Raw genomic sequence first — 15680 nt, forward strand, 5'->3', positions numbered from 1 at the left:
CAGTGATGTAGACGCATCCCCCAGGTAGTGCACTTCTTTTTCCTTTTTAGATACATTCGGCAACCTGCGATCAACCATTGACATCGGAGGCCCCTATTACCCACTCAATCTATTTTTTTGACATTACCCCCCTCCTAGCCAAGTGCCATTTCCATGGTACTTGTTGCCATTTCCATGCTCTTGCTCTTGCTTGTGCTTGTGCTTGCGAGAGGGAGTGTGAGGGAGTGAGTGTATGAGGGTGAGGAACCATGGTGGAAAAGCTCTCCATATTCTCCTCTATTCTTCTTCTCTTCTTTTCGCTTCTTCTTGTCTCGCATGTGACAATGGAGCTTGGAGCTTGGAGCTTGGAGGATCAAGCTTACACCTTGGATCATGGAGCTATTGGAGAGCTTGAGGGAGGAGGCAACTCGATCAGGCGCATGAAGGTAAGCTCACTACACTCGTAGGTATGAGAGTAGTGTGGTGCTGAGTATGAGGACTACTTGGTGATCCCAACCACATAATCAAGAGGGCTAGTTCCCACACTCAACTTCCATGTGCTCCTTTGCTGATCATCCCAGCCATTAACATGCCATTCCAATACATGGTGTCTGAGCTAATGCTAGTCTATGTTCTACAATTTTATCTACCAGGTCCCTAAGCATGACCCGTGCATCTGCAATTCACTATAATTTGCGCCAATATTGAAATCTTGTAGCATCATAAAGGCCATAGAAAAATGTCACAGACTTTATTCTAATACATGGGTTAGAAAAGGATCTCTTATTGGTCAATTGGCTGACTTGCCCATGCAGCATGTTTGACTTGCCCAGCCAGAAGGACATTCATGAAATGGCCTGCAATGGCTAAGGAAACATATGGTTGGCATATGGTATTACTGGAATAGGAATCTGTCTTGTTTACAAGAACTATTGAAGATAAGATAAGATATGGTGGAAAGGAGGCAACAGAGACAAAGGTGAGAGAAGCTGCCTGGGTTTCAAATGCTGATGGTTTCATTGGCTCCTTGCTTGAAGACTACGGAACCCATGTTAGAAACAGGGAAATACAGTTGTCTGGAGGGCATAGAAGCAAAGACCATAGCCAAAGCTGTTTTGAGAAAACCCAAGGTATTGCTACTGGCTTCAATACATTTACAACAGAGGACGCCATATTGGGGAATATGGGAATTTCCCATAAGTTTGGGACACATGGTCAAATCTTTGGATTTTTCATAACTTGAACACCATAACTCCAAATCAAGCGCTCTATAGCTCAATATATTCTATTTTTCAAGCGCTTTCAAATGATAGGTCACACCATATGGTTTCGAAAAATTTATGAACATGCCATCCGAGTGCCACCTTTTTAGTATTCAAAAAATGGGAATTGGGAGATTCCCAAACTCACTAATATTGTGTTGGTCACTAGGAGGATGCTATGTGTTTGCACGGTTTGTCAGTCTACTTACAGCAGAATTTCCCGTCATGACCATCATGTACTTAATGGTGAAATATACTATCTATCATTGCAGAAAAGCTCCAATTTGGTGCTCCATTCCAGAATTGTAGGTTTTACATGTGACCTTGACTGCTGTAGTAGATCTAAGCTTTTGCGTGCAGTAGTATGGTAACAGGCAGGCCAGAATAAGGAGTGGCACTCATCTTCATGCTCTCACTGACTGGGGCACGGGATGTATTTCCATCATGGAGGAAGAAGTGTCAAAGCTTTCCAGGAGGGTGACAGGCATTGGATTCTGGAATGGAGCTCCTCCTCGGTTCAACACTGTCCATTATCGATTGCCCTGCTCCTTGTTCTAGATTTCCATTTTGATAGAGGGCAACTCTCCTGCACTGGAAGTTTCAGTGTCATAGGCAAATCAGGCAGTGCTCGATCTGAACTTGATGATGCAAATAAGAGCACTAGTATAAAAGAAATGGTGGCAGCGTGAGCCCCAGTGACAGTGGCACAGTACATTGGCAGAGGCAGGGTCATTTTTTGTAATGTTATCATGGAAGGGTTTGCATATAGACAGGGTGTCTGGGTGACAGAAAGATCAGAGAGAGATGACCCAAAGTTACAGGCAAATGCAAACAAATCAGAGTGAGGAACAAGTGGATCGATGACAGAATGATGGCTATATTGGGGCTGATATGGTTCAAGGGGGACTCAAATCAAGTTGGAACAGAGAAAAAGAAGTATGACATAGAGACCGCGAACTCAAATTTTGGGAGCTCTAGCAACAAAGGTGAGTTCTGTCAAAGATTGTATTTTTTTCTTTCTCTGATGCAATGAAATTTCAAGATCTTCAGTATATTTGAATTGATCCACAAACAGTAGGTCAATAAGATTATTTGAACTTCCTTATAGGCAGCAACAGATTTAATAGTTTGTTTTGGGCAATAGTTGTAGCAAGGTATGGAACTGCAGCAGAAATTGATACATGCAAGCAGCAAACAATTTACAGGTCTGAACAGCAGCATATCTTGACAGATTCTGCGGACAATAGTAGCAAGAGCAAGGTGTCATACCGGCTAAAAGAAGGGAGGCTGACTGTGGACTTTGTTGGATGTCCCATCCATTTTTGAGCTCCCTAGCTGTGCAGTGAATAGCAGCTAGGTGATGGATTGCAATACAAGCTAAGCCCACATTCTGCCTTAGCGTGGGTCAGAGGCAATAACCTGCAAGACGCTAAGCAGCAACTATGGCTGGGAATGATGTTCACATTCAAGGCATATACAGCAGAGGAGGATACTATGTGTTTGCACAGTTTGCTGGTCTATCAGATTAGAGTTTAGTGTAGGTAGAACTGTCTAGTCAATTGCAAGCAGCAGGAGGCAGCATCTGTACCTTAGAAGACTGTCTGTTCTTTTAATGTTGACATTCAAATGATGCAGGTGAAGAGTGATATTACTATGATATAACATATTGCTTCCAACAACAACTACTATGATGTATCCCGGTACAACATGTATAAGGGAAGTATATCTGTGCAACACTGGATATACCCATATTGCCTCCAATGACAATTACGATGATGCACCCCTGTACAACATATGGACAGGTATACGTTGAATTGATGCCTTGGCAGAGGTGTCAGCCTCCCAGCTTCCATTCAGGTGAATAAGATAGTACATTAGATGGGATTCTCGAAGGGTTCAATGTGATTTCTAATCAAAAGCTCTGTGAGGAAACGCTGGATCAGTTTGACCAAATAAGGTTGGATGGAGTATCCCCAGCTGATATCACATTTGCTTCAGTACTGAAATCCTGTAGCAGCTTAAAGGTCTTGGAAAGAGGCCACGGACTTTTATTTCTGATACCACCAAACATGGGTTTGAGAAGGACCTCTTTTTGGTGGTGGAATGAATTGTCTTGAGGACCAGAGTACACTTATTTATCTATCAGGAGGTTCATGTTTGAAAGAAGTCCTTTCATGTGGCATTAGGAAGATTTATCAGATAAATTAAGCTGCTTTTCTTGCATGCCCTGTACCTCAGAATGATCAGATAAATATCAATTCTGGAGGCTAAAAGCTTGTGAAGGAGATCCTTAGGTAGAGACTGAGGGAAATTGGTTTCCAAGGTCACAGTAGGGACATGTCAAATGGCAACTTGGGAGAGAGGGGGAAGAAAGAATCAGCTGTAACATGAACGCAAGAGAAGAGAAAGAAGTGGACACTGGGGATCGATGCCACTCGGCATTCAAGTTCTTGGTAAGTAGGAAAAGTTGTAATTCCTATTCACTCACCCTGTCCAAGGTGGATACAGTCTTTTGGGCTTTCCCCACATAAATCTCTGTTGTAAGGTAAGACTTAGTGAATTTGGTTTAGAGAGCACTATATACAAGTAAAATCTCCACCCAAGGAATGGCCAAAATTTCATTGTGAAATGAGGATTTCAAAGAAGAGCAAGCTGTTAGAGCAATTATAGGACATCGCAAAGCCATAGACCAAGGTTGTTATTTCATACACTGCCGACTGCACTGTCCTGACTCCTCTTTACCCCCGAGAGCAACAACTACCTTCTTCAACAAACCCTCCACAGGAAGATGCGAATTCTCCAACGCCTTGGAAACTGCAATCCAGAGTTCGCCATGTCTGGGTTCCGCCGCAATACACCGTCTCAAGACCTCTTGCTGCTGGGTTTCTGTTCCCTGCTCCAACTCAAATTTGTACCACAGGGCCCAAAAATCTCCAATATCAGGCGCCAGGGTCACAGTGCGCTCGAGCCATGTCCTGGCTTCGTCAACCTTCCGACCATGCCAAAACAGCTTCGCAACCGATGCAACAACGTAAGAGTCATGGCCGCAGCTCTTGAAAGCATCTAGACTTTTGGTCTTTCTTTGATGCCTCGGCGCCATTTCAATTGCAGTAGCCCATAATCGTCCACTGGTAGGGCATTCTTTTAAGGCCTTAGCAATGAGAGACTCGGCTTCCTTCTTGTATCCTCCTCTCGCCTCAGCACGAATGGCTGCCAGCCACAACTCTGGGTTCTGAGGATTCTTGAGCCTTGCTGTAGTCAAAACTGCCCTAGCCCTGCTCAATCCACCAATTTTTTCCTCCAGTTGGGCCGCACAGAGCCACAGGGGAATACTGTGGGGACAATGCTTCAAACCTCTTTGGAATATTTCTCGTGCAGCCTCTGGATGGCCCTCACGGTCCTCTAGCTGGCCAAGCATCAGCCATAGCTTGAAAAACCCTGGAAACTGACTGAGCCCTTCCTCCAGTAGCTGCTTTTCCTGCACAACATTGCCTAGCTCACGCTCCACGATCGCAGATTTCATCCACACACGTCCTGTACTGCCTCCTCTTTCCCTTGCTTTACTTAAGAGCAGCTTTGCTCTCTGAGGCTCTTGGTTCTCAAACTCCAGCTTGAATGCTGCCAGCCAAATTGCCTCAGACTTGGGAATGGCAGCATATGCTTCCTGCAGAATAATTCGAGCTGCAGGAACTTCTCCAGCCAGCCATTTCTCCTTGGCTCCCATAAGCCACAGTACTTCGGCTTGAGGGCAGTAGGTGACAGCGGTTCGCAGTAGGGAGTCCAGGGAGTCCCTTGTTCCGTGGCTTTTCTCCAGCTGAGCAGCTCTAAGCCACACACTCTTCTTACCCTTGAAGACTGAAAGAGCATGGGCATAAATGGCCCTTGCGGTCTCAATGGAGCCTCGCTTCTCACATTCCTCTGCATCCGCAACCCAAGTCCGCTTACGATCATCTTCCTCCACACCAATCCTGATAGTCTCCCTAATAATGGCTTGACATGTTGCCACAGAACCAGCTCTTTCAGCTGCCTCTGCCTCTTTGATCCAAGCTTCTCTATCCACAAATACACCCTGACTCTGCAAAGACATTATGGCCCTTGCTATAACCTTGGGCACTGTCGTAGTGTCTCCATGGGCTTCTTCCAGCTTTGCAGCAGTTATCCATATAGACAGATCGGTGGGGAGGGCTTCTCTGGCCCTGTTCAATACATTCTTGGCTCGCTCATACGTCTCAAGACGAGCAAGAGCGAGCCACAATTCAACATGCAGAGGGCAGCATTCTGTGGCACGTTGAAGTAGGATCCTGGCATCTTCCTCATTTGCTGCAAGTTCAACAACAGCTTTCCACAGCTTGGCAGAGTCAGGAATGTGTTCAAGTGCCTTCCTGAGCACCCTGCTCTTGTTGGCATCATCATGTTCAAGCATAGCAGCTTGCATCCAAAGTTTGACAGAGTTGGGGATGGCTTTGATCCCTTTCACCAGAATAGCTTTAGCGTTGGCAGGCAAGGCCAAACGGCAAGCCTCCAACCAGACATCCTCCTTCTTCGGGCATTCCTCATATCCCCTCTGAATGAAATTCCGGGCAGCTTGAAGTTTTCCAGCAACCTCCTCCAATCTGGCAGCTGCAATCCAGCCAGGTGCATGCTTTGGATTGGTCTGGATCACTGACTTTAGGAGCAATCTTGCCTTCCTAATGTCTGAAATCACACCATCACTTGTAATCTTTATGCTTTTAAGATCAGTGAGGTAACCTATAGGATCCACAACCGTCAGACCAGTAACGGAATCTGACAATTTATCAAGTTTGGCCTTAAGCACAGTTCCCCTTCCTTCACCAACTGCAGTCAAATCAGACACGGGTACTGTCTCTGTCTGAGACAATGGCGTGTCTGCCCCATCTGCAGCTGCAGCCCTGCAGCTCCTTGGATCCACAGCTGTCACGAGCTCCTGTTCCCGTTTGGCTTTCTCCAACAGAGAGTCAGGTGGCGGAACAAAACTGTTGAATTTTCTCTTCTTATGTCGAAGCGAATGGTCACCAACTTCCGGTATGGCATCCCACTCCTCAGGGGTCAAGGCCATAAGCTTTCTCTTCAGGCCTGCAAACTCCTCTGCGATCGTAGGGTTTGATGCTCGGTACTTCTCTATCTCCTCCTTGAGACGCTCTTGTCGCCTGCCCTTCCGTCGCGAATCCATGCGCTTGTCGATGCTTTCCCACACTGCATCGGCCTCCTTGTCATCTTCCTCGTATAACTCTCCATCAGCATTTGCAAGCAAACCAACATCGTCCCCTTCAAACTCATCGAACTTCGACTGATTTGCACTGTATAATCCCTTATCATCATCTGCATCAATTAGGTCCTCGTGATCCTCTTCCGCAGCTCCAGCCTCTAATTCGCCGCGGCCTCGGCCAGCAGGTCCAGCAACAACACCGCCGACGGACGGGTAGTGGTGCAAATATAATTCGGGGGCAGCAGTACGAGCAGGACCGATATCGGATCGAGTAGTAAAGCCGGCAGCTCCTCTTCCAAGACCTGCGACATAGTTGGGAGGGGGCGGGTGGCTGTGCAAGAAGGGGAGAGTGGCACTTGCAGGCATGCCCCCAAGGACGGGCAGAAGAAGCGAGAGGGTGCTGCCGGCGGGGACTCCATAGTCGGCAAGAGAGCGGGAGTCGATGGAGAGGATTTTGGTACCGAGGAAGAGCTTCTGTGCGCGTACAGGCACTCCTTCTCGATCTTGGATGGCCTGCTTGAGGACATGAAGAGTCGTGGAGGAGGGGCCTGCGGGTAAGAACAAGGAGAGGGTTTTGCCTGTGAAGGAAGTCACTAAGATTTGCATGATTCTTCGAGCTCTCTCTGCGTCTCTCGTCAACCTGCCTATCAATTCCTACATAGCGTTTATATATCGCATGCAGCAGAGCGTTATTTGCTTTTCCTCTCTGAGGAAATGGAAAAGGCAAAAGCCAAAAAGCTTCCCTCTTTACGTGGTATCGCATTTATCGTTGACTTAGAGTCATACAATTATCTAATTTATACCATACAAATACTTACTAATGTATGATTATACGAATATAACATAATCGTTCGTATAATGGATGCGGGGTTGTATATGGTATATGAGTTCAATACTTAATAATATACTAGACTCTCTGCACTTAGTTTCCTCTCTACACGAAGGTGTTACATGCTAGCTTAAGTTTGGGGCTTTGCACTAAACTTTCAAGCACCATTCCTACTATATTGGTTAATACATTTCACATCTTGATGCATATCCTATGTACTGACAAAATGATTTATGACTAGTTGACTCTTTAAAAGACAAACTATGAGAGACTCCAAAACCATTGTAAAGCACTTGAGAGGTTGATATAATGGCCATAATCCGAGCTTTAAAAGCTATAGCTTAGACTTATGCAATGTTAAATTCATGAGATACGTAGGTCTAAGAGAGAAACTACCCTTTTGGAGAGACCAAGGATTCAAGTTTGGTTTGGCATTTCAAGGGCTAAGGGGTGAAACATTGACCTCGTGCTTAAATGTTGAAACCACAAGGACCTCCAAAGAACAGGAGATTTCATTCTCTATGACATGAAGTTATAAAGATTGAGGAAATTTCACCATCAATTAGAAGCTATTTGAGAAGGAAATATAATTTGTATTATGATTAAATATTTATAAATCTTATAGTACCTACTTGTTGATAATAATAAAATGTATTGTATTGCTTTTTATTTTTAAGTTATATTATTTTAGTCGAAATCATGTTATATTAATATATCATACTATGTGCATATTATGGAATATAGTATCAAAATATTTTTGAAAAATATAAATCATATTTTGTAAGATTATATATATTTAATGTGTCTAATATGTAATGTGTAATATATTTGAGGATTTTGAAGCCATCTTAGTGATAGCTCGAGAGTAAAATCTCTAACAATGTAGGATAGAGAGTGTGTAGGTAATATCTCTAGTTATGGAAATAGGGGTAGTATCCCAATTGTAGGTTGATCTTAGGGGGGGGGGAAAGGAGCGAGTCTAGGAGAAATGCCCCTAATGAGAGTTTGAGGGCAGCGTCCTCCTCGGTGGAGGTTTGGGGTCAATGCCCCCAATTGGGGTTCGGGGGCAGTGCCCCCAGTGTAGGGTTTGGGAACAATGTCCCCAACAGGGGGGTTTGGATAGCTCCACCCACCCACCGTGACATAGTCCCTTGCTGAGCCCCAGTGATCATGTAAATGCTTTCTAGCTATGAATATGACGTGAAGCCCTCAAGATGGGCCCTTTTGCAAATTATGTGTTGTGTTATGTTCCGTATCGCGTTCCATGTCGTGTTCCGTGACGTGTTGGGGTGCCCCATGACGTATTGAGGGGTCGAAATGGCAAACTTGTAGAATGGGTCTAGTGCTGCCCCGGGGCCTAGACAGGGTCCCCAGGGGTCGCGAGCGGGTCTCTGAGGGTTGGAACTTCACACTTGGTGGGGGGGGGGGGGGGGGTGGAGGGAAGGGGGGTAGTGCCCTCAGGGGGGGTTTGGGGGCAACGCCCCTAGTGGCTGGTATAGCCATTACATGATTTTTTTAAAAATCGCGACTTAAAATCTTTAAAGAAATTAAAAAATAGTTACAAAAATAAGATCTAAATCTACTCGTATTCCGTAACAAGTTATGATAATTCAAATAACGCAATACATTAAATGATCCCTTTCACGAGGTCGGTCTTTATAACAAATCATGATGTTTTTCAAGATGAGTTTCTCTTTCCCTCCCTCTCTCTTTCACACAACTCTGTGACCTGTGTGTTTTTTCTTTTGTGTTTTTACAGTTGCATGCTTTTGCATTCCTAATTCTCTGTGTTTTTATCTGTGCTCTTGTCGCCCCTCTCTTACTGTAAGTTTTGTGGCCCTAATCTTTAGTGGTTCTATCTCCCTACTCTTCTTTGAGTACTCTCAACGGTTTCATTTTCTCAACTGAAATAGATTGTGTAGTGCAAATTTTGATTCGAATCTAGGTATTGTGATTAGAACTGCCTGTGTCTTCAAATCAGAAATCTTGCTCCAAGGGTTTAGCAATTCTACAAGGCATTGAATGATCGCTACTCCACAATATGTCTGCTCTTCTTCACGGGTGATTTTAGTTACATTCACATAGATTGCTTACTTCTACTACTCTACAACAGGGTTTAAACTCTTCCCTACTTTATTTCTGATTTTGAGTTAAACTACACCTATTTGGTGCCAGTGATTCTCCACTTCTTTTCTAATCTCTACTAACGCATACTCTCTTTTGATCAATTCAATACATACAATTACTACAAATCACACTACTACCCTTTCATATGATTAGTAAAGAATAATATTAAGATCAAACACCACAAGCATTATCTAAATAAGAATCATGTATAAAAATTAAATGCAATTTTTATTTATGTGGTAATGAGATTAGACACTTAGTCTTGGAAATTCAATGTCTTCTTTTTCTTTCTGATTGCTTGATCTCTTGGAGTGCTTGTCTTTTTTTATGCCCACTATCTTGCAAATGATAGCTTCTTTGTTATATTGAATATGAAAAACATGATTTTGTGCACTATTGAAAATACTCTCTTTGATGTGAATATGAAATATATGATTTGTGTAATGTTGAAAAAACTCTCTTGGATGTGAATATGAAATGAATGATTTGTGCAATGCTTTCATCAATGAGTGCTTTCAAAATACTAACCTTTCTTTCTATTGTGTGATGCTATATACCGTAAGGTTTCGCCTCAAGGCTAAGTATAGCCTTATATTTCTTGTATCCTTCAGTAATATTAGAGTATTTTATCAAGTTCTTATGCATTGTATTATACTTTACTATATAGCACTCTCTATTATACTATATTTTCATAGTAAAAGCATTTCCATAAGATTTGATCGTTATATTCTTTATGATTTTGCAATATGCATATGGCCATACAATACTTACTAATACTCAATAAAGCATATTACATGGAATGTAATATATAATTTTTCCATAAGATGAAATTTGATCTTCTAATAACAATATATATCATGATCATTCATCCATCTATAGATTAGACCATATGGTCAAAAAATTTCTTACAATATAAAAAGTATTTTTTTGCTATTTTATTCAATACAATCTAAGATTTGGCCATGTGGCTAAATATTTTCTTATAATATAAGATGTAATTTTGTTATTTTTCCCAATATACTGTGAGATTTGGCCAAGCGGCCAAATCTTTTCCTTAAGCTGTCTCTTGGCCAAAACAAGGACTCTTGCAATATCACAATATCTTACAATAAATCAACCACTTTGTTCATTCTACTACAAGAATGATATTTCACCATTTGGTCAAATGTTTTCTTATATGATCAACCCTTACTTACTTCCAATATAGGAAAGACTAGTTTCTACTTAGAATTCCTTACTTTCTATAATTTTCCTATGTGGTCAAATCTTGCCTTGCAACAAACAAACCACTTTTTTGGGAATTGATCTTGAAAAATTAAGACTAAATCTACACAAATTTTGGGTATGCTAGATTTGGCCGTATGGCAAAATCTTCTAAGGCAAACATCTTCTATATTATCTCCAAATAGAAAGACCATGTTCAACTTGGAACTTGTTAATTACCTACTATATTCATAGGAAGTTTGGCCATGTGGTCAAAACTTGTTGTGCAACAAACTAACCACTTTGTTTCTATAACCATTTATTTCATTTCAATTTTTCATAACTTCCTATCTATATGGTCATATATAAATATCATATCATTTTGTCACAAATTAGCCACTTTATCAATTCCATACAAAATAAAAATTGGTCATATGGTCAAATATTTCATTTTATTATCAATGCTATTATCCAAGATTCCCCCATTCTTATTTCATTCGACCATATGATCAAATCTAATCTCATACATCTTGTAGACCATGAGACCACTTTTTTCATTCCACTATAAAATGATATTTGGCTATATTGTCAAATCCAATTTCACAACATGTTGCAACAAATGAATCACTTTCTTCATATGGTTATGAAACTACATTTGGCCATATGGTTGAAAGTAGTTTATAAAAATATAGATATCTTATAAGTTTCACCATGAGGTCAAATCTCCACCTTTCAAGTGTTTTCCACATTACCTTATGCTAACGTCTATTGCATTTCCTACATAGCCACATTTGTTTATATGTGAATCTCATATCACAATAAATCACATCCCTTGTTTAACTAGCCTTTAAAAATGATACAGTAAAAAACCATGGCAAAGTTTCTAATCTCATAAATAAGTCTTATGACTAAATAAGATTTGACCACATGGCTAAAAACCAATGTCAACATTTCTACAATATGATTCTTTTCAAGGAAAACTTATATGTACACTAATTAAAATGTTAACTTTTGGCCAAATGGAGTCGTGAGATTGCTACATAACCACATTGATATATGGGTGGATCTCATATTGGACTAAATCTCATTCTTTGATTAAATAGGATTTGACCAGATGGCCAAAAATCATAGCAAAGTTCCTAGAGTATGATCCTTGCATAAGAAACTTACATGGTGAAGAAATCCAATGTTAATTTACCGACAAAATCATCCATGAGATTTTTTACATAACCACAATGATTTTTCACTATATCTCATACCACACTAATAGTCAACATTTCATTATTGCTTGACCATTTGGTTAAGCCCATGGCCAAGTCTCACTATAAGTAAAATTTGATTTGCTGACCGAAGTCCATGACAAAGTTTTTACTATATGATTCTTGCAAGAGAAACATAATTAATGATAACTTAGGGCCAAAATAATCCATGGGATTTGTTACATAAGCATATCTATTTATGGTTAGATCTCATACCAAATTTTAATATTTTATTTTATGAAAGATTCCCTTTAGAGTGTATTTATCTTGTATTTTGTAAAATATTGTGGTGTTGTCTTTTCAATTTTCAACCTAGAAATCTTGTAAATTTATTTAGGTTTTGTGAATTTTGACTATTTGTAGATCCACTTTTGTTTGACAACTTTTTCTCTTTGTAGAACTATTCAATGGCAAAGAAAGATAGCACATCCAAAAAGGAGACTCAAACGATCGATGGAGTTATTGGTCATTTTGTGTATCCATGGTATATGGATGTTTATGATAGTCAAGGAAAAAGGGAGGACAATATTCTCTTATTTACTTTAAAGAGTGATATTGCATTTTTTCAACAAGATGGTGTCATAGAGAAGACAACAAGAATCCCATGAATCTAGCAACAACAACATATCTTATGCCTTTTGTACAAGACAACAATGAGAAGAGACCCATGCATTGTGATGAGGTGGATGCTAAAAAATTACACTTATAGTTATTGGATTATATTAAGGCTTCACTCAATTCATGCAGTAAAGATATATATTTAGAGTAAGAGTACACATTGTCTAGCAGCCAAGCATTTATACACCACAAGAAATACTAGAATATTAGTTGATTGTATTGCCGAAATGTGCATTGAGCTTTCATGAATGACAAGTATGGAATCACATATTGTTATGAAGAATGCCCCTTATGTTGAGCAACTTCAACAATTAAGAGATCAGTGGTGAGGCTAGCATTTGGTTCTCCACCCAAACCCCAACAAGGGCTTTCTAAGACAAGCTCTCAAAGAGTACCATGGTAGGTAATCACATATAAGCTTACCTTGTCTTTTTGTGAACATTAGTGTCATGCTCTTTCTTTTGTTCTATGCAGCTCAGTATTTTGATCTTCTTTTTGTAGAGATTTGTGGCATACGTTGGAGAAAATTGTGCATCTAGAGATTGCCATATAATTGTTAGCTCCTAAGAAATATTTGATAGTTGGATCAAAATCATGAAGAGATACTCTAGAGGTGAGCTTATATGCTAGGAGGAGAGTTTGAGAAAGAAGGGAATGCAACCTTCTCATGTTGCATTTGGTTGCCTTGTGGGTCTAAAGGATGGAGACATCCTTACACTACAAAAGGAGATCAATGAAGGTCGTATCCTTTTTCTTAGAAACAAATGGGATAAGGAAGATATGATTGATATGGAAACAAGGGCTAAGCAGATCAAGCAGGATAGGGTTCTAAAGGCGGAATTGGTCACTCTTTTCAATGCCTCAGTTCCAGAAAGTAGCGCTATGATGAAGACTTGGAAAGAGCTTGTTGATAACTATGATATCAATGATAAAGTCTACACAGAGATTTTAGGCATTTGCAATGACTCGATATCAAAGAAGCTCACATGTGGAGCTGATGCAGGGTCCCTACCAAATGGAGCAAAAGATATTGTGAACTTCCTAATTGGAAAAAAGTAAAATCCTCTTCAATCCTCCACTAGTTTTCCTTTGTGTGTATATGTTGTCGGATGCAATCTAGAAACCTTTGATCTTATACATAATGTTTACAGAGATTCAATTAGCATTGGGGTTGTTGTTCTAGATGCAGCACATGGGGTTGAGGGAATGAAATGGGACTCTATAAAGTTTGGAAAGGTTGTATGCACTCTAGTACATATGACATGTGAACCTAAAAAATTCATGTTGTTATTATTTCTTGATCGAAAGAAAATGACAGCTTTGAAAAATGCTCTTGAAAGTATTTCTTGCAAGTATCGCATGCTAGTTGGTAGTGTTAACTTCCTACCAATGGATGGAACCTTTGCTTTTGGATCTATAGATTCTTTTGTGGTTTCAACATTAGTGACCATGGAGAAAGGCTTCATCAATTTTGAGCGATATATAAACAATGTCAAAAGCCTTCCATTTCATACTTTGAAAGCTTAGACCAGGAGTGCAATGATGAAAACCTTGAAGAAGACCAGAGGATTGCAAAGGCCATTTTGAGAAAGAAAATGAAAGTTATGGGAACTACAATCAAAGCATTCAATGGTGCTCATGAGATTGTATTTGATGTATATGCAAGTGAACTTGTACCTAAGGTGGCATTGGTAAGTCACATGAAGACTATTGCAGTGGTTTGCAAAACTGAAGAGCAAAGAGATGTTGAAGTACAATTGTGGAGAATCCATGAGAGTGCCAAACAAAATTCAAATTCCCAAGAGGTTCCTCCTACTAAAGTTCAAGTTCTTGAAGTACCACCCGAGGGCATAGAAGAATCAAGCCAAGATATATCAAGTCTAATTATGAAAGAGAAATTAAAAGCTACTTCATGTGTTTAAACTTCGTTCCTTCTCCTTTCATCAAGGAAGACACATTGATGTAATTTTGATTTTTATCTTGAGAAGTTACTTCCATTAGCATTTGCGATAGTTTCTTTCTTTGGTTATATTACTTAAAGAAACTATGTCTTTAGTTTTTTTAATTTTTTGCAAAAGGTACCAAGCATGTTTGGTTTTAAAAATCTATTTGAGTAAATATTTTGCTAAAATTGTATTAAAGAGCTCATTAAAATTTATCATCCTTTGTAAGGATAACTATTTAAAGGAGATATTGTAACTTAGTTGTAAGAATACTTATCATAATGAAAAGTTTAAGCTAGCTATGTAAAATTTTCTTGAGTTTATTTTATATCTTATTTCAAATAAACTCTTATATGTGTTGCGTAATGATCTTGTCAATATGTTAGTTTTGGTTAGATTTGTCCACATGGTCAAATCTCTTATATTTTATAACGTCTTTTACTACATCACTAGTGTATGTCTATGCATATACCTTAGGATAAGAGAGCCAACAATATATTCCACACCCCAAAAAAGTTTCATTGCACCTCCCAAAGAATTTTTACCCCACTAGCAAATATTAAAAAGATTTCATCTCCAATGTATCTTTTGAGATATGTATATGGAATATTAAGGTAAATTGCTTATTACAATTCATGAGTTTAAATATCTATGGGATATAACTAGTTCAAAAATAGAATGGTTAGTCCTTAAGAAGAAACTATGAAAACTTATCCAAATATAGTATTGCTTATCTCAATTAAATTGTCATGTGTCACTTATACATGATAGTAGTTTTGGTCACATGGTCAAAAGTATCATGTTTAATTTTTTTTTAATAATTCAAACTAATAAACACATTCTTTATACATGCCATTTTGAATGTCTTTTTAGAATATGAAAATGTTTAATATTATAATAATAATATAATTTTTATAACTAATTACAATAATATATTGTTAATATCCCAAGTATACTTATAATTAGCGATTAAAAGTACATATGAAAAAATGACTTTATTAGAATGAATTTTACCTCAAAGAAATCATTATATATATATTTTTCACCTCATGATATTACTATTGGTAAGATTTGTCCACATGGTCAAATGTCTCTTTTTTTAAGACATCATTTATTAACTGGTATCTATACATGCATTTGTCAATATGAAGTTAAATTGCTTATTTTTCTTCTTTGTAACTTTAACTAAGACATCTATGGTTGGATATCTAACAGATTCAACAATAGTAGAGC

General features: G+C 39.4%; 2 pseudogenes; one reads left to right on the plus strand and one right to left on the minus strand.

Annotated features, from left to right (window-relative positions):
• Positions 1 to 3841: 3841 nt before the first annotated feature.
• Positions 3842 to 7074, minus strand: LOC148017764 (protein STABILIZED1 pseudogene; annotated as a pseudogene).
• A 6084-nt stretch (positions 7075 to 13158) lies between these two features.
• Positions 13159 to 13828, plus strand: LOC148017765 (uncharacterized; annotated as a pseudogene).
• The last annotated feature ends 1852 nt before the right edge of the window (positions 13829 to 15680 follow it).

This window comes from Lygodium microphyllum, chromosome 21, assembly GCF_053477565.2.
Source record: "Lygodium microphyllum isolate KBCC chromosome 21, Lygodium_microphyllum_v1.1.10, whole genome shotgun sequence".
NCBI classification, from domain to species: domain Eukaryota; kingdom Viridiplantae; phylum Streptophyta; class Polypodiopsida; order Schizaeales; family Lygodiaceae; genus Lygodium; species Lygodium microphyllum.